The sequence below is a fragment of the Zootoca vivipara genome, chromosome 2 (assembly GCF_965207765.1).
Source record: "Zootoca vivipara chromosome 2, rZooViv2.hap1.1, whole genome shotgun sequence".
NCBI lineage: Eukaryota > Metazoa > Chordata > Lepidosauria > Squamata > Lacertidae > Zootoca > Zootoca vivipara.
The window spans coordinates 121,665,303-121,688,813 of NC_142584.1; the positions used below are offsets into that span (position 1 = coordinate 121,665,303).

A 23,511-nucleotide genomic window follows, 5' to 3' on the forward strand; every position below is an offset into this window, starting at 1 on the left:
TCTTTTAAACGTAACAAAGTGTTTGAGGTCATAGTGCCGCCACCTGGTGGCAGTGTGGTGTCATGCAAGTGGGTCTACAAAAGAAAAACCCTTGCATCTGGAGAGCCACGTTTCAGAGCCAGATTAGTAGCCAGAGGGTTCACTCAGATTAAAGGGGAGAGCTATGACGAAGTGTTTTCTCCCACTTTAAGGAGTGAAACTTTTCGTTTAATGCTTTCCATTGCTGCTGTAAGAAAACTAGCAGTCCACCATTTTGATGTTGATGCTGCATATTTGCATGCAAATTTAGACCATGAAGTGTTAATGAAACAACCCCCAGGTTTTGAAGAGAGAAATGGTGCAGTGTGGCGTTTGAAAAAGGCTGTCTATGGGCTCAAACAAAGTGGAAGATGTTGGAACCAATGTTTAAATCAAGCCCTTGTAAAACTAGGTTTTAAAAAGAGTGTGGCTGATCCATGCCTGTACACCAAGGGAACAGGCGACAAATATCTAATGCTCTTAGTCTTTGTAGATGATTTGCTTGTAGCAGGGAGTTCCACAGATGAAATCCAGAAGCTCACTAGTCAGCTGGAAAAGAGGTTTAAGCTTAAAGCCTTGGGGCCTGTAAGCAATTACTTGGGAGTAGAAGTAAGGCGAGAAGCTGATGGAAGCTTCCTATTGAGCCAGAAAGAGAAAATTAATCATCTGATAGAGCAGTTTGATATGGAAAACTGCAAACCAGTTCAAACTCCCATGATACCAGATTTCACAAAGATAGTGTGTGATGATGAATTTGATCAGCCTGAGTTGTATCACTCAAAAATAGGATCATTGCTGTATTTAAGCCAGTGGTCAAGGCCAGACATTGCATGTGCTACAAATGTTCTGAGCCAGCGTGTATCTAAACCCAGTACTGTTGATTGGTGTGGTTTGAAAAGGCTTATCCGATATCTAAAGGGGACAGCAAGTGTATGTTTAAAGATATCTAGTACACAAGATGAGAGGCTAGAGGTATTTGTTGATGCAGACTGGGGGAGCTGCGTAACTACCAGAAAATCTACAAGTGGAATGGTTGTGATGTTTGCCAATTCCATAATTGGATGGCGGTCCAAGAAACAAGGATTTGTAGCAACTTCATCCTGTGACGCAGAATATGGGAACCTGTCGCTAGCATGCAATGAAATCGTGTGGTTTATACAGATTCTAAAAGATCTAGATTGTAAAGTAGATTTGCCTATCCAAGTGTATGAAGATAGTCAATCATGCATTGCATTAGCGGGCTCGGAAATAATGAAATCCGCATCAAAACATATTGCCATCCGTTATGCAAATGTTAGAGATTGTGTACAGAATGGATTAATCAAACTGGAGTATTGTCAATCACAAGATGATATTGCTGATTTGTTTACCAAGCCTTTGCCAGCAACATGTCATAGGGAATTGATGACAAAACTGGGTTTATGTATATAGTATATGCATGTTTTGTTTTCTGTTGGAGTTTTTGCATTTAAAGAAACAGAAGGGGTGTCACGGCTAAAAAATGGGCCGCTGTTTCTTTAATGCAGTGGTTAGCTGAGTCAGCATGAGTCAGCGGCCTAGGCCTGCGATGACTCATGCAACTTTTCACCTAATTGTATTGTACCTGTATATATGTTAGTGGTGTTTGCTGGGGCTTTGTTAGTTGGTTGGTTGGTTGGTTGGAGAAAGCTGGTGGTGTTGATGTCTGTCGTTCTGCAGTTAAAGACTTTTAAGAATAAAAGCAGAATATACTCTGCAAGGACACTCTTCTCGTGGAGTCTTTTGTGCCAGGCAAAGCAGGTCAGAAGCTTTGGCATAATTTTTCCAAAACACTGACAGATCTTCCTAATATAATCCAACTGCACACATTCCCTAATCATCCTGCACCACTGACTTCCCGAGGCTGCTGCATTGTGTCGAGGACACTGGCAATGGGACAGCCCCTTCCACTGGATGAGAGGATAGATTAGGCATTGGCAACCTCCGGCCCACGGAGGCCGTTTATCCGGCCCACGAGCCACATTGAAATTGCAATAGTAGTAATAATAATAATAATGCAGACTTTTAAGGGGCAAACACGGGACCCCACCCATTTCCACAGCAATCTTCCCAATCTCTTAAATCCCACAGATGTGAGATCTGATATATTGGGAATATATAGCCGGCATTTGAGTGATAGTGGAGAAAGAATGAATTGGACAATAATATTAAGGATACATAGTGTTGTAAGAATGTAGTAGATAAATAGTTAGCGGAATATGTAACAACGGGAATACATTCATGTTTAAAATATAATTTATGCATTAGGGATTAACAGGAAGTCAAAACTGTGGTTATATATGATTCTGAAATAAGGGGGAATTTCCCCCCCCTTTTAATGTTTGCTCACTTAGGTTGGGGTTATATGTATTTTCCTTTTTGTTCTCATGCCAAACTATAAAAGATAACAACTTAGGTGGAGTGGTATAATAAAGGTAAAGGGACCCCTGACCATTAGGTCCAGTCGTGACCGACTCTGGGGTTGCGCGCTCATCTCGCATTATTGGCCGAGGGAGCCGGCGTATAGCTTCCAGGTCATGTGGCCAGCATGACTAAGCCGCTTCGGGCAAACCAGAGCAGCACATGGAAACGCCGTTTACCTTCCCGCTGTAGCGGTTCCTATTTATCTACTTGCATTTTGACGTGCTTTCGAACTGCTAGGTTGGCAGGAGCTGGGACCAAGCAATGGGAGCTCACCCCGTCACAGGGATTCGAACCGCTGACCTTCTGATCAGCAAGCCCTAGGCTCAGTGGTTTAACCACAGCGCCACCTGGGTCCCCAATAGGTATAATAGGAGTGGTATAATAATAATTATTATTCTATGAAAAGGTATAGTCTTATAGGATATGTGATAGAGAACAACATTGTGAAAAGCAATACAGTGGTACCTCGGTTTAAGTACACAATTGGTTCCAGAAGTCTGTACTTAAGCTGAAGCGAACTTTAGAATCCTAGAGTTGGAAGAGACCACAAGGGCCATCCAGTCCAACTCCCTGCCAAACACCATCAAAGCATTCTTGACATATGCCTGTCAAGCCTCTGCTTAAAAACCTCCAAAGAAGGAGACTCCACCACACTCTTTGGCAGCAAATTCCACTGCCGAACAGCTCTTACTGTCAGGAAGTTCTTCCTAATGTTTAGGTGGAATCTTCTTTCTTGTAGTTTGAATGCATTGCTCCGTGTCCACTTCTCTGGAGCAGCAGAAAACAACCTTTCTCCCTCCTCTATATGACATCCTTTTATATATTTGAACATGGCTATCATATCACCCCTTAACCTTCTCTTCTCCAGGCTAAACATACCCAGCCCCCTAAGCCGTTCCTCATAATGCATTGTTTCCAGGCCTTTGACCATTTTGGTTGCCCTCTTCTGGACACGTTCCAGCTTGTCAGTATCCTTCTTGAACTGTGGTGCCCAGAACTGGACACAGTACTCCAGGTGAGGTCTGACCAGAGCAGAATACAGTGGTACTATTACTTCCCTTGATCTAGATGCTATACTCCTATACTTTCCCATTGAAAGTAATGGAAAGTAGATTAATCTGTTCCAGACGAGTCCGCGGAGTACTTAAACTGAAAGTACTCAAAAAGAAGCATCCTTAAACCGAGGTAGGACTGTACTCAGTGGCGGAGCTTCATGCTACGGCACCAGGGGCGGGGTCTGGCACCTATTCTGGGGGCGGGGCGGGCAGCCGCCCTTCACCCCCGCTAGCTCCGCCACTGACTGTACAATGTTATAACAAATGATTAACTGTTTAATGTATTTTTTGTTTTTTTGTGATTATTAGTTTGTTTTTTGGTACAAAAAAAATCTAATAAAAATGTATCTTAAAAAAAAGAAGATATACTGTGGTGGGAATATTGGTAGAATGGAGAGAAGGAGTTGGGCACAGGTATCTCTGGATAGGAACCCTTTAGATGCTTCTCCACAGAGACACAGGCATGTGGGTGAGACTGTAGTTGCCAAGACAGAAGCCTCAAAGGGCGGAAAGAATAAAGGGGGCTTCCTCCCTTTCCTCTTCCCCGCCCCGCATGGTTAGACTCCCTATAACAGCCCCCAGCGCCCCATGCAGGAGCTGACCTGGGACTTCTGGCAGGGCAAGGACTGAGCTTCAAGGGAGGAGAGGGTGGGTGGATCAGGCCTCCTGTTCAGGGATCTCTCCCTGGTCTACACAAAGGAGATTCCTGGGCAGGAGGGAGAAGTCAAGGCAGGCAGCCCCCAAGTCTCTCTCTCTTTCTCCAAGATGGCTTCCATTCCTCCCCCAGGGATGCTTCCCTCCCTCCCTCTGCCCCCCAACTTCCTCTGCCCTCCTCCCTCCACCCCCAGTCTCCCCTTTGCCCAGAGGCCCCCTGGCAGGCTCACCCTTCGCCAAATCTCTCCCAAGCGCCCCCACCTCTCCATCCGGAGGGGCCTCGCCAGATGAGCAGGGAGGGTGGAGAGGAGGGAGAGGGGGGTCTCTATCCAGGCCTCTCTCCCCCCCCTTTAACCCTTCCATGGACTCCCTCTCTCTGATTATCCACCCAAAGGGGAGCCAGGATCGCGGCACCCCAGAGATTCCTGCCAGGGGCAACCCGGAACTGGCAGAGAATTGGGGCCTGGGTTCAAGTCCCGGCCTCTGGGGGGGGCTCCCATTTCTATTCCCCCTACTTTTCTTTCACCCCCCTCCCCAAATCCTGCCCTCCCTTCCCAACAGTCCTGTTTGCAGATTAAGGGGGAGAAATAGCGCATCCTTTTCTCCCCCTCCCCACAATATATAGATATATTTTGCACCTCTTTTTCCTCCTCCTCTGCCGACCTGCTCCTCTTCCGGGAATGTGAATGGCGCCCCTCCCCCTCCCAGCCTCTCTAGGAAGCGGAGCTCACTGACCCTTGGAGGGGGATGAGTGACGCCTCCCTCCCAGAAGACACAAATTCTCCTCCTTCCAAACAAGCTCTGAATATCCTCTTTCTTTCCTGATCATCTCCCAGCTTCGATCCCCGGAGGCGGCAGGGAAAGAGACCCCCCCCCACCTCCCCAAAAGTCCTTCATCTCTTTTCATCCCTTCCCAGGAGGGGGGGGAGGGGGATCCGGTCATTTTCACACCCCGTTCTGCAAAGTAGACCGGAGTTGTTATGCGCGTTTGAGGCATCCGCACTTATTTTATGTGAGCTGCTTGGAGGACACATTTGGTTCAAAGGCAAGAATGAAATGCAATGGTTCCCCCCCCCACTGGTAACAAAGAGATATTCTACCCCCCCCCCTCCTCTCCTTGGGCTGGCGATCTCCAGATCCAGGGCTCTCCCCCTTCCTTTCCCCCTTCTCCCCACTGCCCCTTTGAAGAGCCATAGCATCACAGAATCTGAGAACTGGAAGGTCTGAAGGGTCATCTAGACCAACCCCCTGCAAGGCAGGAATCTCAGCTCAAGCATCCAGGACAGACGGCCCACCAACCTCTGCTCAAAAACCTCTCCTGGGAGTCTGTTCCCCTGCCAAGCAGCTCTTGCTATCCGAGAGGGTTTCCAAATGCTTAGTCAGAATCTCCTTTCTTGCAACTTGAAGCCCTTGGTTGGAGTCAGACCCTACAGCCTACAATAGAGTTATCTTTTTTTATGGCTGCATCACCCTGTGGACTCATGTTAAGCTAGTGTTCCACCAAGACCCCTAGATCCTTTTCACATGTATTATTATTTATTATTTATACCCCGCCCATCTGGCTGGGTTTCCCCGGCCACTCTGGGCGGCTTCCAACAAATACAAAAATACATTAAAATATCACAGATTAAAAACTTCACTAAACAGGACTGCTAGTAAGCCAGCTGTCCCCCATCTTCTCTTTGGGCAGGTGGTTCTTCCTGCCTAAGTGCAGGGCCTATACTAATGAAACAACCCCTGTGTTGCAGACTTGAGTCAATAAATCAAAAAAAGGGGGCAACACGTCGACCAATTCCAACTGATGAAATCTGTTTAATCTTTATAAACTGTGACATGCGAGACAGTGATCCAAGGTAATCCTCCGGTTTCATACATTCAATTCAGGCCAATGGCAAGCGTGAACACGAGTCTCTACAGTCCATCATCTATAAGTATTGGAAAGATACAGAAAGATACAAGGATAAAACAAAACATACCTTAGTGATAGAATATAATCTGCGGAACAGGGGTCTTACACATATGGAACCCCTGCTGCCTAAAGCAGGGAATAGAAAGCTTAATATAGAGGAGGGGTCAGGTCAGCAACCTTTTTCAGCCGTGAGCTGGTCCACCGTCCTTCAGACCATGTGGGGGGCCGGACTATATTTTTTTCGGAGGAAATGAACGCATTCCTATGCCCCACAAATAACTCAGAGATGCATTTTAAATAAAAGCACATATTCTACTCATGTAAAAACACCTGGCAGGCCCCACAAATAACCCAGAGATGCATTTTAAATAAAAGGACACATTCTACTCATGTAAAAGATATAAGATATCTTTATTGTCATTGTCCCCTTGCGGGAACAACGAAATTACTTGGTTGCTACATCCACTCCGATAAAGCATTCCGCATAATCCAAAATTATAAAAACCTAATTAAAAACAGTAAATATAATACAAAATAACAAGTAAAATAAGATGACTTCAAAGTCCAGGCTTTCCATTTAAGCCCAAAATTGCTCTAGAGAAGAAACTGTTCCTGAGACGGCTCGTTCTTGCCTGCATTGTTCTATATCTCCGTCCCGATGGCAGGAGCTGAAAGAAATTGTGACCAGGGTGCGTTGGATCTCTTGATATATCTAGTGCTTTTCTATGGCACCTGGTGGTGTAAATTTGTTCTAAGGTGGTGAGTGAGCAGCCAATAATGCTCTCTGCTGTTTTAATAATTCTACGCACGCTCTGTATGGCACAGTGATAGAAGGCAAGCAGCAGCTTTTGTGGAAGATGGTTTTTCCTTAAAATTCTCAAAAAATACAGTCTCTGCTGCGCCTTCTTCACAAGCCCCCTTGTATTAACACTCCAGGACAGATCCTCCTGTAACTCAATGCCTAGAAATCTAAACGTTGTTACCCTCTCCACACAAATTCCGTCAATCAAAAGTGGCTGGACCTCGTTCTTCTGTCTCCTAAAGTCCACCACCAGCTCCTTTGTTTTCTTTGTGTTTATGAGCAAGTTGTTGACTCTGCACCACTCTGTCAGTGGTGATTCCCGGACTGTCACTGGTCCGGATTGAGAAGGTGATTGGGCCGCATCCAGCCCCCAGGCCTTAGTTTGGGAACCCCTGATATACAGTTCCACCACAGGTAACACCCTAGTCAATCAGGGCTATTGGAGTTTTAAAGTTACATGCAACCTCAAGTTCCTGAAAGTAGTATGATCAAATGAAACAATTAAAATCTAACTCAGAGTTCAAACCTTCCGGGTGAAGCGTTTTAAACATGAAAAAAAAATGTGATTCTTTTTGTCTTAATAATTTTACATAATCACGGCCAGCGTTCACCTTCCTTCTATTAATCCACAATACAGTATAAAGCAAATCCGTGTCTGAATGATTGTTAGCTAAAAATGCTCAACCAGGGGTGCTTCCCGCACAGCATTCCTAACGCGGGATCAACAGACCGGATAGGAGATCCTATATAAAACAAATTACATGGGCATCTAATCAAATTTGCCACCTCTTTTGTTTGGCACGTACTGAAATTTCCTACTCGGCAGGGGGTTGGACTGGATGGCCCTTGTGGTCTCTTCCAACTCTATGATTCTATGAAATGATTGATAATGAACTTAAATTTGGTCTTCTCTTGGTTTGCAAGGTCAGTGGGCAAGCTGGACATCTGCCACACCTAAAATGTCCCACAGGACCCCCAGGGCACTCACACAGGACCTTCACCGCCCTCACTGGTTCTGATTTGAAAGAGAGGTAGAGCTGGGTATCATCCGCATACTGATGAACACCCAGCCCAAACCCCCTGATGATCTCTCCTAGCGGCTGCATGTAGATGTTAAAAAGCATGGGGGAGAGGACAGAGCCCTGAGGCACCCCACAAATGAGAGCCCAGGGGTCCAAACACTCATCCCCCACCACCACTTTCTGAACACGGCCCAGGAGGAAGGAGCGGAACCACTGTATGACAGTGCCCCTAGCTCCCAAACCCGACAATTAGTCCGTTTAAACCGAGTGGAGCATTGCTTACCATCCGATTTAACTCTCGCCTTCTTGATCACGTCAGGTGGATAACCTCTAGCTTGTAATGAGGTTGCTAATGAGGAATTCCTCTTAAGCTGTAAGAATAACCCATAAGGTAGAATCATAGAATCGTAGAGTTGGAAGAGACCACAAGGGCCATCCAGTCCAACCCCCTGCCAAGCAGGAAACACCATCAAAGCATTCTTTGCTTTAAGTTGTCTTTAAGACGTTTAGGGTGGAATGAGGAGTAGTGCAAAAGTGAATTGCAGTCTGTAGGCTTTTGGTGGGGCCTCACCCCTAATTGCCCACTATGTTTAAAGACCTCCCCATCCCAAAACACACATGATGTGCTGCTGTGGTGTCCAGAGAAAGATAAGGAGGAATGCAACGAATTTAACCAATTGTTGTTGTTTAGTCGTTTAGTCGTGTCCGACTCTTCGTGACCCCATGGACCATAGCACGCCAGGCACTCCTGTCTTCCACTGCCTCCCGCAGTTTGGTCAAACTCATGTTCGTAGCTTCGAGAACACTGTCCAGCCATCTCGTCCTCTGTCGTCCCCTTCTCCTAGTGCCCTCCATCTTTCCCAACATCAGGGTCTTTTCCAAGGATTCTTCTCTTCTCATGAGGTGGCCAAAGTATTGGAGCCTCAGCTTCACGATCTGTCCTTCCAGGGAGCACTCAGGGCTGATTTCCTTAAGAAACCAATTAGTGAAACCAATAAACTCCTTCTCATTTTCAAACAGAAAAAGAACAGGTCATCAATAAATCTGCAATAAAACAACATTGCCTTGGCAAAGGGATTGTTACCCAAAATATGTGACTTTTCAAAGGCACCCATAAAAATGTTAGCTACGGATGGGTGACCCCATAGCTACCCCTTGAATTTGAAAATAAAACGTGTCCCAAAAACGAAAATATTTTTTCTCAAACACAACATCTTGTAAGTCCAACAGAAAATCAGTGGGCGGGTGGGGGTCAGGTCGTGTCCCTAATAACTTACTGATGATAGCTCGTGCCTCATCCAGCGGTATATTTGTGTCTAATGAGGCAACATCCAAAGACGCAAGGACTGTGGATTCAGTGACCGCTGTATGCTCTATTAACCTAATGAAATGGGTGGTATCCTGAAAATAAGCAGGTGAGTCCTTGGCAAACGGCTGAAGAAAAGAATCTAAATACTTGGCAGTGGGTTCCAACACTGACCCAGTACCTGAGACAATAGGTCTCCCAGGAGGGGAAGGGATGTTTTTATGTATTTTAGGAAAACAATAAAAGATAGGGATCCGAGGATGAGGGGGAACTAAATATTGAAAAACTTGTTTATTTATGTAGCTCATACTATACGCTTGTTGTGCAATAGTTTTTAAGATAGTAGTAATAGAGTCCAGAGGATCATTCCCAATCTGACGATAAAATTAATCGTCTGATAACAACCTTCTTGCCTCTGAAATGTAATTATGGGAATCCTGTATAACAATCCCTCCCCCCTTGTCAGCGGGTTTTATCACAATATTCCGATTCTGCGATAAATGTTTTAGAGTAGACTAACCTGCTGAGCCTTAGATAAATTATCCCTGGCTCTGAGCCCCTTCTGTTCCAACTGCTCGAGATCTCGCAACAATAATTGATAAAACACATTAATAGCTGGATTGGAGTTGATTGGGACAAACGTAGATTTAGGTTTAAACTGGTGTTTTATATGGTCACTAGTATCATGAAGCCCGTTAAATTAACGGGTGCTAGAATTAATTATGGGGGTTCTTCCCCCCCCCGGTGACTCACCCACCGCCACCACCTCAGCCCCTCACTCAGTCCCTTCCCCTCCTCCCGCCCCAGCCAGCTGCCTCCTCAGCTTCCTCTCTCCCTCCCCATTTACCACCCTCTTTTTTCTACTCCTCTTTCTCTCTCCCCTCGCTGGTCCCAGTTGCAGCAGCCCTTCCAACCCCACCCCCCCCAAAATCCACACACACTTCCAGGGACTAATTCCCCCTTCCCCCGCGGGTGTGCCCGCCCACCCGCTCTCCTGCTTCCGCCCCTCAGTAACGGCTAAACGATCCTTCAGCCCAGCAGCCGCATCACTCGCGGCTCACGCTCTCTCTCTATCCACACCCACCTAGTTTCCCTATCGCTGGCACATGCCTGCCTCCTCTCCTTCCCCTCTAACGGAGAAGAAACCAGGAGGAAAGAGAGAGATCCTTGCGTAGCGCAGCAGAGGCAAGGGGAAGCCACACACTTTTTTGTTGTTGTATGGTTGTGTATATGCAAGCATGTAATCTCTCTCACGGTCCTGGTTTATCCCGTCCGAAGTCTCTGCGCTCCAAGTCCCAACGGCTGTCCGTGGGGCGCATGTGCAGTAGCACAATCCCACGGACACATGGACTGGACGCAGAGACACTTGGACTTTATTATATAGGATTAGTACCAAACAGATCCCAAAGTTTAATATTACGGATAAGTTTAAACAAATCAACTCTCATCCGAAAAGCATTGTAAGATGGCTTAGGCACAAAACCCAATTGTAAAGTCTCCTGCTCATCTGTCGATAAGAGAAATAATAATAATAATAATAATAATAATAATAATAATAATAATAATTTTATTTATACCCTGCCCTTCCCAGTCAAGACCGGGCTCAGGGCGACTAACAACAAAAATAACAACGCAAGCATAAAAGAAACAATTCAATTGAAATGCAAATTAATACAATGTTAAAATTCAATTTAAAAATTAAAAATCTACAAGTAAGATAAAACCATTGTAAGATAAAACCTTAGGGGAGGGTAATCCCAGGGTCAGACTGCGTCAGTCCTAAGGCCAAGCGGAACAGCTCTGTCTTGCAGGCCCAACGAAAAGATGACAAATCCTGCAGGGCCCTAGTCTCCTGAGACAGAGCGTTCCACCTTGTCGGGGCCAGTACTGAGAAGGCCCTGGTCTTGGTCAAGGCCAGCCTAACTGTCTTGTGACTCGGGATCTCCAGTATGTTATTATTTGTGGACCATAAGGTCTCCCGTGGGGCATATTGGGAGAGGCGGTCCTGAAGGTACGAGGGTCCTAAGCTGCATAAGGCTTTAAAGGTCAAAACCAGCACCTTAAACCTGATCCTGTACTCCACTGGGAGCCAGTGCGGCTGGTAAAGCACTGGATGAATGTGATCCTGCGGCCGGGACCCCGTAAGGAGCCTCGCCGAGGCATTCTGCACCCGCTAGAGTTTCTGGGTCAGTTTCAAGGGCAGCCCCACGTAGAGAGATTCACAATAATCAAGCCTAGAGGTGACCATCTCATGGATCAATTTGGCCAGCTCAGGGCGAGAGAGGTAGGGGACCAACTGCTTAATGCGGCGGAGATGGAAAAATGCCACCTTGGCTGTGGTTGCAACCTGCGCCTCCATGGAAAGGGAGGCATCCAAGGTTACACCCAAGCTCTTGACAGAAGGGGCTGACACTAATTGAGCCCCAGCGAAAGATGGAAGTTGCCCCCCCACCCCATGTCATCCCAAACCAGCCACAGGACCTCTGTCTTCGAAGGATTTAGCTTCAGCCGACTCCCACGTAGCCATCCAGCCACAGCTTCCACGCACTTGGTCAGTGTGTCCGGGGCTGAGGCAGGATGGCTATCCATCAACAGATAAATCTGGGTGTCAGCAGCATATTGATGACAACCCAGCCCAAGCTGAAGGGAGAGATTTGCCAATTGTGTTATTGAGCTAAATCATATAGTTTGCATTATATAATTCTGACTGTATGGCTTAACCCCCCATATCCCTGGGATGTCTTGCTTAAAATGCTTTCTTCTTTGCCTCTGTGTACCAAAGTAGGCCAAAGTGTAAAGAAAACATTCGATAGCAAGACAGGATGCCCAGCTTGCTAAGAGCTGACCTTGTCTGGAACACAGAATGAGAGGCAGAGAGGCTTATCAGCGGATGAGGCCTTGTCAGCTTGACGCATAAGCATTGCCCTGGGAACTGGTCTTGCTGAAGGCTTTGCTGAGTCAGCATGTGTTTATGCACAGGACCGGACACGGATCTTCCTTATATGTCCTTGTGACCCCCTTTGTGTTTATGAGAAGGACAGGATACGGATTTTCCTAATATGGATTTGTAACCTGTGACCCCCTTGCGTGAACACATTTACAGAGGAGGGGGAAAGGAGCCCAAGAAGTGGATAAAAGCCTCAGGTAAAACTGTCTTTGCTTACTTTTGTCGTGAAACATGGATCACCGAGAGTCCCTTAAATTTAAGGATTAAATTCTTTCTCTGAATTCAACCCCGGTGTCATTATTGGCTGTCTCTGTCCCTGCCTGGGCGCAACTTAAGGGCCCTTATCAGCAAATAAGGCTACAAAACCTCTGGACAATCTGGGCGAGGGGGCGCATGAAGATATTAAAAAGTTGTCTGTAGAGTTGGTAACTATCAATATTTCCATTTTGTTCTGGGACGCCTGCCTCTTCAGGGGAAAAAATGTGGAGGGAGGCTTTCCACCCTCTGGGCCCAGAGGGGGGCTCCTGCCTTGGGGCAGCTGGTGGATTTGGAGGAAGTTGACCCTTAGCACTCTCTTAGGTTCTATACTCTAAATCGTTCCACCCCATGGAAGTCGGTGGATGTTTTGGACAAGCATTCTATAATAACCAAAGTAGATTCCACATTCCTTCTGTTGAACCATTTCTCTTCTTTGAAGTAATTGATGGCCTGTAGAGTTTCCACTGTTATAGCTCTTGCCTATGGGAGTCTCTAAGACTTGGTGGTTTGACTTCCACCGCAACTGAACCTCTATCCTCTTCCCTAGCACTTACCGGTATATGGTTTTTCCCCCTTATGAGTTTGGTGGTGTTTTGTAAGAAGTCCACTCTGACTGAAGCTCTTTCCACACTCCATACATTTAAATGGTTTCTCCCCAGTGTGACTCCGTTGATGAATTCTAAGGTTTCCACTCTGACTGAAGCTCTTTCCACACTCCATACATTTAAATGGTTTCTTACCAGTGTGAGTCTGTTGATAAATTCTAAGGTGTCCATTCTGACTGAAGCTTGTCCCACATTCAACGCATTTAAATGGTTTCTCCCCTGTGTGAGTCCGCTGATGTAGTCTTAGTGTTCCACTATAAGTGAAGCTCTTTCCACACTCCATGCATTTAAATGGTTTCTAACCAGTGTTAGTCCGTTGATGAATTCTAAGGTGTTCACTCTTAGTGAAGCTCTTTCCAAATTCCATACAATGAAATGGTTTATCCTTTGTGTGAGTTCGTTGATGAATTCGAAGGTTTCCACTCCGACTGAAGCTCTTTCCACACTCCAGGCATTTAAATGGTTTCTCTCCTGTGTGAGTCCGTTGATGAATTCTAAGGTTTCCACTCTTAGTGAAGCTCTTTCAACACTCCATGCATTTAAAGGGTTTCTCTCCTGTGTGACTCCGTTGATGAATTCTAAGGTGTCCACTCCGACTGAAGCTTTTTCCACACTCCAGGCATTTAAATGGTTTCTCTCCTGTGTGAGTCCGTTGATGTAGTCTTAGTGTTCCACTCTGACTGAAGCTCTTTCCACACTCCATGCATTTAAATGGTTTCTCCCCTGTGTGAGTCCGTTGATGAATTCTAAGGTTTCCACTCTTAGTGAAGCTCTTTCCACATTCCACACATTTAAATGGTTTCTCACCAGTGTGAGTCCGTTGATGAATTCTAAGTTTTCCACTCTGACTGAAGCTCTTTCCACACTCTATACATTTAAATGGTTTCTCCCCTGTGTGAGTTTGATGATGGTTAGTCAATGTTGTACCATCAATAAAGCTCTTTCCACACTCCATGCATTCAAATGGTTTCTCCCCTGTATGTCTCTGTTGATGAATTCTAAGGTGTCCACTCTGACTGAAGCTCTTTCCACACTCCATGCATTTAAATGGTTTCTCTCCTGTGTGAGTCCGTTGATGAATTCTAAGTACTTGATTAGAAGTGAAGCCCTTTCCACACTCCATACATTCAAATGGTTTCTCTCCTGTGTGAATCCATTGATGTTTTCTAAGTGTTCCACTGTAAGTGAAGCTCTTTCCACATTCCATGCATTTAAATGGTTTCTCACCAGTGTGAGTCCATTGATGAATTCTAAGGTCTCCACTCCGACTGAACCTCTTTCCACACTCCATGCATTTAAATGGTTTCTCACCAGTGTGAGTCCATTGATGTTTTTTGAGTGTTCCACTGTCACTGAAGCTATTTCCACATTCCATGCATTTAAATGGTTTCTCACCAGTGTGAGTCCATTGATGAATTCTAAGGTCTCCACTCCGACTGAAGCTCTTCCCACACTCCATGCATTTAAATGGTTTCTCACCAGTGTGACTCCGTTGATGGGTTCTAAGGCTCCCACTGTGACTGTAGCTCTTTCCACACTCCATACATTTAAATGGTTTCTCACCAGTGTGACTCCGTTGATGAATTCTAAGGTCTCCACTCTGACTGAAGCTCTTTCCACATTCCATGCATTTAAATGGTTTCTCCCCTCTGTGAGTCCGTTGATGACTTCTAAGTTGTCCACTCATACTGAAGCTCTTTCCACACTCCATACATTTAAATGGTTTCTCCCCTGTGTGAGTCCGTAGATGAATTCTAAGGTTTCCACTCCGACTGAAGCTCTTTCCACACTCCATACATTCAAATGGTTTCTCGCCTGTGTGACTCCGTTGATGGGTTCTAAGGCTCCCACTGTGACTGTAGCTCTTTCCACACTCCATACATTTAAATGGTTTCTCGCCTGTGTGACTCCGTTGATGGGTTCTAAGGCTCCCACTGTGACTGTAGCTCTTTCCACACTCCATACATTTAAATGGTTTCTCACCAGTGTGACTCCGTTGATGAATTCTAAGGTCTCCACTCTGACTGAAGCTCTTTCCACACTCCATGCATTCAAATGGTTTCTCCACAGTGTGACTCCGTTGATGAATTCTCAGGATTCCATTGTGACTGAAGCTCTTTCCACACTCCATGCATTCAAATGGTTTCCCCCGTGTGAGTCTGCTGATGTTTTCTTAGTGTTCCACTGTCATTGAAGCTCTTCCCATACTCCATACTTTCAAATGTTTTCTCTTTCCACACTCCATGCATTTAAATGATTTCTTCGTTATTCACATTGAACATGGCCCTCATAATTCTCACTGCCTTTGTCTTATTTGGAGGGTGAAGGGGGGAGGAAATCCTATTTTTATCTACGAAGAGAAGAAAGGAATATTACAAACATCAATCAAATCCTGCTCTTATTTTAACATCTCCTACATTATCTCCTGTCTTCCATATGTTCCAAATTTTTAGCATCTAGATCAAGGGAAGTAAAGTACCACTGTATTCTGCTCTGGTCAGACCTCACCTGGAGTACTGTGTCCAGTTCTGGGCACCACAGTTCAAGAAGGATACTGACAAGCTGGAACATGTCCAGAAGAGGGCAACCAAAATGGTCAAAGGCCTGGAAACGATGCCTTATGAGGAACGGCTTAGGGAGCTGGGTATGTTTAGCCTGGAGAAGAGAAGGGTGATATGATAGCCATGTTCAAATATATCAAAGGATGTCATATAGAGGAGGGAGAAAGGTTGTTTTCTGCTGCTCCAGAGAAGCAGACACGGAGCAATGGATTCAAACTTCAAGAAAGAAAATTCCACCTAAACATTAGGAAGAACTTCCTGACAGTAAGAGCTGTTCGGCAGTGGAATTTGCTACCAAGGAGTGTGATGGAGTCTCCTTCTTTGGAGGTCTTTAAGCAGAGGCTTGACAGCCATCTGTCAGGAATGCTTTGATGGTGTTTCCTGCTTGGCAGGGGGTTGGACTGGATGACCCTTGTGGTCTCTTCCAACTCTATGATTCTATGAAAGGCATATGAAATCATGTTAAATAATTGTAATGCATCATCAGCCTTTCATAATCCTTAATAGTTAATGAAGCAGCACTATCTCAGAAGACGCTTGAACTGTGGGGTTTACTTTTTATAAAAAGTGGTTTCTCACAGGAAAGGGAGCTGCTCTATGTCCATGAACCTGCCCACTATTTCATCAGGGTCCTAAGTTAAATGAATACAATTTTTTTCACTGGAAGCAACATTTGATAGTGTTTCTAGGTGCAAGAGAAGTCTTGGAAGCTACAGTGGTACCTCAGGGTACGAACCTAATCACCTGGACAGTCCCTTTGGCCTCAGGAGGTGCATGTTAACCATTTTGGGAGACCCATATTTGTTGGTTGTGGTCAGCCGAAGGAGTGCTCAGGTAGGAGAATGTTCTTTGGGTTGGACCTCCATCTGTCAGCCTTGCATTGCATGGAGAGAGCTGGAGATGCAGAAGGAAAGGCGCTTACCATAATTCGTTCCGGAGTTCTGTTGTTAACCTGAAACCGTTCTTAACCTGAGGTATCACTTTAGCTAATGGGGGCCTCCTGCTGCCGCACGATTTCTGCTCTCATCCTGAGGTAAATTGCTTAACCTGAGGTACGACTTCCGGGTTAACGGAGTCTGTAACCCGAAGTGTTTGTAACCCAAGGTACCACTGTATTGAAAATCATAAGCCAACTGACTCAAGTGAAGAGGGTTTAGCCAAGATCATGTATTTCAGTTGTATGAAAGGCACAAGGCAGGGTTGCCCGCTTTCACCCTTATTGTTTATACTTACATTGGAAGTATTATTACAGAAAATAAGGAAATCAGAAAGCATAATAGGAGTAAGACATGGAATGAGAGAATATAAACTAAAGGCATTCGCTGATGACATAGTCCTAACGCTACAAGATCCGCAAACATCAGCGACAGAGGCCTTGAAAATACCGGTAATTGAGGAGTATGGGGCACTAGCGGGGTTAAAATTGAACAGAAACAAGACAAAAATGATGGTGAAAAATCTGAACTTAGAACAAACAGACCAGTTACAATCAAAAATAGGAATAACAGCGGTTAAGAAAGTAAAATATTTAGGTATCTGGTTATCACCAAAAAACTCAAACCTGTACAAAGACAATTACATAACAGCATGGAAGGAAGTGAAATTCAATCTGGAAACATGGAGCAAGCTTAACCTATCTTGTTGGGGCAGAATGGCTGCTATAAAGATGTCAATATTACCCAAGCTACTTTTCTTATTGCAAACAATCCCAATTATTACAGGCAAAACACAATTTAAAGAGTGGCAAAAGGTAATTTCACGTTTTATAGGACAGGGTAAAAAGCCCAGGATAAAGTTTAAAATTCTAACTGACAAAAAAGAAAGGGGTGGCTTCTCCCTCCCTGACCTTGAACTGTATTATGAATCAGCATGTATAATATGGATAAGGGATTGGTTAAAATTCGAAAATTCAGAATTATTAGACCTTGAAGGTTTCCAAAACTGATACGGTTGGCATGCGTACCTGTAGTATGATAAGGTACAAGTTCATAAGGATTTTTTACAACACACCATGAAGAAGCCATTATTGGAAGTTTGGCTGAGATACAGGGAATGGTTTGAAAGGAAGATTCCAGGATGGTTATCACCTCAAGAGGCTTTATCGGTAAAGAAACTTAGCATGAAGGGAAACTGGCTGACTTACAGAGATATAACAATAGTGGAAAATAATATATTTAAGATGAGGACATACGAGGAGCTAAAGGAGAAGGTGCAAGGATGGTGGGAATACCAACAAATTTATAGCGCATTCGTGAAAGATAGAAGATCAAAGGGCTTTGAACAATCTAAGACAGCATTAGAAAAATTAGTAATGGACAATAATACAAAAAATCTATCCAAAATGTATGAATTTTTGTTAAGAGTGGAAAACTAAAGACGAGCAAAGTAAATCTGTCATGATCAATTGGGCAATAGACCTCGGCCACAACATTGAATATGAAGAATGGTATAAATTATGGAATGTAAGAATAAAATTCATGGCTTGTACATCACTGAAAGAAAAGATCTATAAGATGATGTACAGGTGGTACATTACACCGATGAAGTTATAAAAAATGTTCAAGTCCGGAGATAAAAAATGTTGGAAATGTGGAATTAAAGAAGGAAATTTCATCCATATGTGGTGGTACTGTGAAAAGGTAAAGAGCTATTGGGAGAACTAATAATAATAATAATAATAATAATAATAATAATAATAATAATAATTTATTATTTATACCCCGCCCATCTGGCTGGGTTTCCCCAGCCACTCTGGGCGGCTTTCAACAGAAAAATAAAATACAGTAATCGATTAAACATTGGTCCATGGGGTCACGAAGAGTCGGACACGACTAAACGACTAAACAACAACAACCAGGGCTGCCTTCAGATGTCTTCTAAAAGTCTGGTAGCTGTTTTTCTCTTTGACATCTGATGGGAGGGGGCCACCACCGAGAAGGCCCTCTGCCTGGTTCCCTGCTACTTGGCTTCTCGCAACGAGGGAACCACCAGAAGGCCCTTGGTGTTGGATCTCAGTGTCCGGGCAGAACGATGGGGGTGGAGACACTCCTTCAGATATACTGGACCGAGGTCATTTAGGGCTTTATAGGTCAGCACCAACACTTTGAGCTGTGCTTGGAAAAAATCTGGGAGCCATATACAATGAAATAAAAAAGATTTTAAAGCCAGAGGCCTTCCTGCTAGGAATGGTGGGTGAGGATGTAGAGCAGGGGTGTCAAACTCAAATTCATCGGGGGCCGCATCAGCAGTTTGGTCACCCTCAAAGGGCCGGTTGTGTCTGTAGGACTATGTGTCCACTCTTTATTATCATAAATTATTGTCACTGCATTTAATTATTATTTTTTTATGTAATAATGTAAGCTCATTCCCGCCCCCACGCGGATCACATTCCTGCGTCGTGGCGCGTGTGTGGGAGGGATGTAAACGAGGGAATTTTGAACAAAAGGTGGGGATCGACGGCTTGCGGGGGGGGGCTCAACTAAACCTTCGGCAGGAAGGAGAAAGCCACTGCTGGGATTAAAAACCTGCAGATGGAAAGAGGGCTTCCCTCTCCCGCCCTGCGCACACCCAAACCCCGCTAGGCAGGATGCCACACGCTGCAACCCACCCCATGCTTTGGAGAGGGGCAGGAACATGTGGTGCAGCGCCAACTCCCTGCTTTGCTTTTGCATCCTCCCTCCTCAGCGCCAGAGTCCCTTCCCCTCGCGCTGAGGGAGGGCAGCGGATTTCCCGAGGAGGAAGGCGGCGGCGAAGACGACAACAGCGCGGGTGGGGGGGAAGAGCAGCTCTGAGGCGACTGCAGGCAGAGGAGGCTTGAAAACCTCCCCCCCCAAAAAAAATTCCCCTCCCACCTACTCAAACCGCGAGGCGACTCCATCTGGAGCCCTACATCACGAGGGGCTGAGAGGAGGAGGCGGCAAAGCGGGAAGAGCAGGAACCCGTGCCGTCGCCGCCGCCTCCCTCCCAGCCGCCCCCCGGGGGGGAGCAGCTCCGCCGGAACTGAGAAGCCAAAGGGCGGCTCGGGGGTGGGGGGGCAGAGCAAAAGCCAGGCACCCTCCCGAGTGTCTATGAGGAGAAAACGGGGGAAGAGGGAAGAGAAACCCAGCTCCATCAAGAGAGCGGCTGTTGCGCTTCGCCTACTTCCCCCTCAGGCTCACGCCGCGTCCCTTTCGCCCGCTCGCTCGCCCACCTCCCAGATGCAGCCGAGGAGAGGAAGGGAAGCGGCGGGCGGCGGCTCCCCAGTGCCGCCTCACTCGCTCTCGGAGACAACAGCAAAGCCCGCCAAAAAAAAAATCCAGCGCTGCTCCGTCCCGGCACCAACTTTGCCGGCGGCGCCTGTAGGGCTTTCCTACCTCCTCGGCGGGCTTCCTCCTCCTCCTGCATCTCACTTCCCCGTCTGGCCGCTGTGCCACCGCCTCCCTCAGCCTCATTCGAAATTGAAATTCCCTGGCCAAGGCCGTCAGCGCGGCTCCAGCGCCCGGCCTCCGCCTGCAGCCCCGCCCCCGGTTTTGACCCTCGGCCAATCGCAGGCTCCAGAACTATTGTCAGTGGCAATTGTCGGCGGCGGCTACGCGGGCCACATGACGAGGTCTGGCGGGCCGGATTAGGCCCCCGGGCCTTGTGTTTGACACCCGTGATGTAGAGGAAAATGATGTAAAGCTATTTCTCTAGGCAACAAGAGGTGCAAGAAAAACTTTATAGAGGATTGACGTAAAAAGATGGTGGAATACATGGGGATAGCTAGATTAACATCAAAAATAAGACAGCAAGATAACAAAACGTATGAGAGAAAATGGGGAAAATTCATGAAATATATGGACAAGATGGTGGAAATGAAAAAACAAACCAGCAGAATGAAAATGACCTCCTAATTAAAGCTTAAAATTCTTTATTGGTTATTTAGGAAGAAAAACAAGTTCAATGTATAACTAAATAAGACAATTAGACAAATTTATAAGCCATATGAGATGGAAGGACGTGTATGAAAATAGAATTTTGAACGATTGTGAAGATATCGATAAGAGTGGACCTATGATGTAAAACATAAAGAATGTTAAACTGGCCAAGTTTAAAGTAAGACTTTAAAAAAGCAGATGAAGGTATTGTGGGAGTCATATTTTAGTATTTGGATAAATGTTAGTTATATGGATATGTCTATTGTGTTTCTTTTCTTTTTTTTACTTTTTGTGTTTTGGATTTGGGAAAGTTTCGCTCTTGTACTTACAAAGCTGAAGAAAATGTGGTGTATGAGAAATGTAACTATGATATTGGATATTAGATATGTAAACTAAATAGAAATAATTAATAAAAAAAGACCCTTCTACATGGACGGAGATGTCAACTGCAGAATCCTCTCTATGGAGGAAGGCTGCACAGAAGGAGATTCATGCATTGTATCAGAATAAGACGTGGACCCTTACTGACCTACCTCCTGGTAAGAAGGCCATATTCAGAAAGGGGCAGAAGAGGAAGGGCAGCGCAAGGCTTTTCTCAACGCTATGGCTTGGGTACAAGCAAGGCCATGCCGACAAGGGCCTGTACAACAAGTCAAGTGATGGACAACTTTTCATACCTTTTAGCCTTTGTTGAAGACTCGATTCTTGCCACAGCAAATGACAGACACTATGCACAGGTTGTGAAACACCTAAGCAAAGAGGTTGAGGTCAAGGAACTGGGAAAGATCCAGAACTACCTCGGAATCCAAGTTGAAAGAGAAGAAGATGGGTCATTTATTCTAAATCAACAGCAAAAGATTCATGCCCTTATCCAGAATTTGCAAATGCAAGATGCACTCCCAAGTTGCAACGCCCATGGCTACTGACTTATTAAGGAATCAGCAGGATTTGAAACCATTACCTGACAACATAGAATCCAGGCCAGCAATTGGTAGACTTTTGTATCTTGGTACCACTTGCAAACCTGATTTAGCTAATGCTGTGGGAATTCTTAGTAGGAAGTTTTCCTTGAATAGGACTGATGGGCGTGAAAAGGGGGGTACGGTGTTTGAAGGGCACAATGAATTGTAAATGGAAGTTGCCAGCTGTTAGTAATCCTGAAAAGTTTGGGGATATTGATGCAGATTGGGCCGGATGTACCACTGACTACAAATCAACAAGTGGATATGTATTTATGTTTGCGGAGGGATTCAAAAAATAAATAAAGAACAATAACAATTGTAATGATAAATACACAGGCTGTTGGGGAGGGGGAATCCCACCCATTTCCATAACAATCTTCCCAATCCCTTAAATCCCAGATTTAAGAGATCTGATATAGTGGGAATAATGGAAACCTGGTGGAATGGAGAGGAGTTGGGCACAGGTATCTCTGGGTAGGAACCCTTCTCCCCAGAGACACAGGCATGTGGGTGAGAATGTAGTTCTTAAGACAAAAGCCTCAAAGGGCGGAAAGAATAAAGGGGACTTCCTCCCTTTCCTCTTCCCCCCCATGGTTTGACTCCCTATAACAGCCCCCAGTGCCCCATGCAGGAGCTGACCTGAGACTTATGGCAGGGCAAGGACTGAGCTTCAAGGGAGGAGAGGGTGGGTGGATCAGGCCTCCTGTTCAGGGATCTCTCCCTGGTCGACTCGAAATCATGGCAGATTCCTGGGCAGGAGGGAGAAGTCAAGGCAGGCAGCCCCCAAGTCTCTCTCTTTCTCTCTCTCTCTTTCCCCACCTCCTGCCAATGCTGGCTTCGATTCCACCTCCATGGATGCTTCCCTTCCTCCCTCAGCCCCCCAACCTCTTATGCCCTCCACAACCCCCCCAGTCTGCCCTTCGCCCAGAGGTTTCCCTGGCTGGGTCCCCCTTCGCCCTGCCCACCAATTCTCTCCCAAACTAGCCTACCTCTCTATCTAGAGGGGCCTCGCCAGATGAGCAGGGAGGGGGGAGAGGAGGGAGACAGGGTGGGGTCTCTATCCAGGCCCCCCCTCCATTAACCCTTCCATGGACTCCCTCTCTCTAGACCAGGCATGTCCAAAGTCAGATTTGGGGGCCTGATCTCACTGCGATCTAAAAAATGTCAATAAGTCTGGGGTAAAATCATAAAAAATGGTCAACAACTTGAGGGACCCACCAAGCCTTGCCCCAGAGATGCCTGCCAGGGGGAACCCAGAAAACGCAGAGGGGCGCGGAATGGAGGCCTCGCTTCAAGTCCCAGCCCTGCTTGGGGATGGGGGTCCTCGCCGGGGGGGGGCACAGGGGAGCTGAGCATCTCTTGACAGCTGAGCACCTCCTTGCGCTGCAAAGGAGACCTTGCAATGCAAACCCTGCCGGTGCTCCCTCTGCAGAAAGGCCCCCCCTGAACCCCCATAGTAAAAGGCAGGAAGGCTGATTTCTTTTGGGGGGTAGGGCTTGCAATGCGAACCCTGAGAATGGAGGGTCCCCGATCTGCAGCCGGATTGCATGGATCAAGGCCTGTAGAGATTGCACCCAGGGAGGGAGTTGTTCTTGGGGGGGGGTCTCTGCCCCCTTTCCTCCCTCCCCCCGCCTCTACCTCTTTGTCCTCCTTGCTCCCCCCTCCCTTCTGGCTCTTCTCTTCCCATTTCCTTTCCCTCTGGGGGAGGGGCTCCTTTATCCCAGCAGGGCCTGAATCAGCCCCTCCCCCGCTCGACTGACCCACAGAAAGAAGGGGGAGGGGGAGGGCAGGGGCATCTTTATCTCTCGCGCGCCCCCCCCCCAATATAGATATAGATATATTTCGCACCTCTTTTTCCTCCTCCTCCTCTGCCGACCTGCTCCACTTCCGGGAATGTGAATGGCGGCCCCTCCCCCTCCAAACTTCCTGCCTCTCTAGGAAGCGGAGCTCACTGACCCTTGGGGAGGAATGAGTGACGCCCCCCTCCCTCCCAGAAGACACAAATTCTCCTCCGTCCAAACAAGCTCTGAATATCCTGTTTCTTTCCTGATAATCTCCCAGGTTCGATCCCCGGA

At 46.3% G+C, this 23,511-nt stretch overlaps 1 protein-coding gene and 1 pseudogene across 2 annotated transcripts in view; both read right to left on the bottom strand.

Moving 5' to 3' along the window:
* Nucleotides 1-4,870, bottom strand: part of LOC148687238 (uncharacterized) — a 62,204-nt gene extending 57,334 nt beyond the window's left edge. The window contains exon 1 of the mRNA XM_088664292.1: nt 4,808-4,870. The gene's annotated coding sequence lies outside the window, so the exon portion shown is untranslated. The remainder of the gene's footprint in view (nt 1-4,807) is intronic.
* Nucleotides 499-23,349, bottom strand: LOC118078848 (uncharacterized; annotated as a pseudogene). The gene is made up of 3 exons (XR_015948295.1): nt 23,285-23,349; nt 12,968-15,368; nt 499-654 (listed from the first exon to the last, which is right to left on the bottom strand). The product of XR_015948295.1 is annotated as an uncharacterized LOC118078848 (transcript).
* Nucleotides 23,350-23,511: the final 162 nt, after the last annotated feature.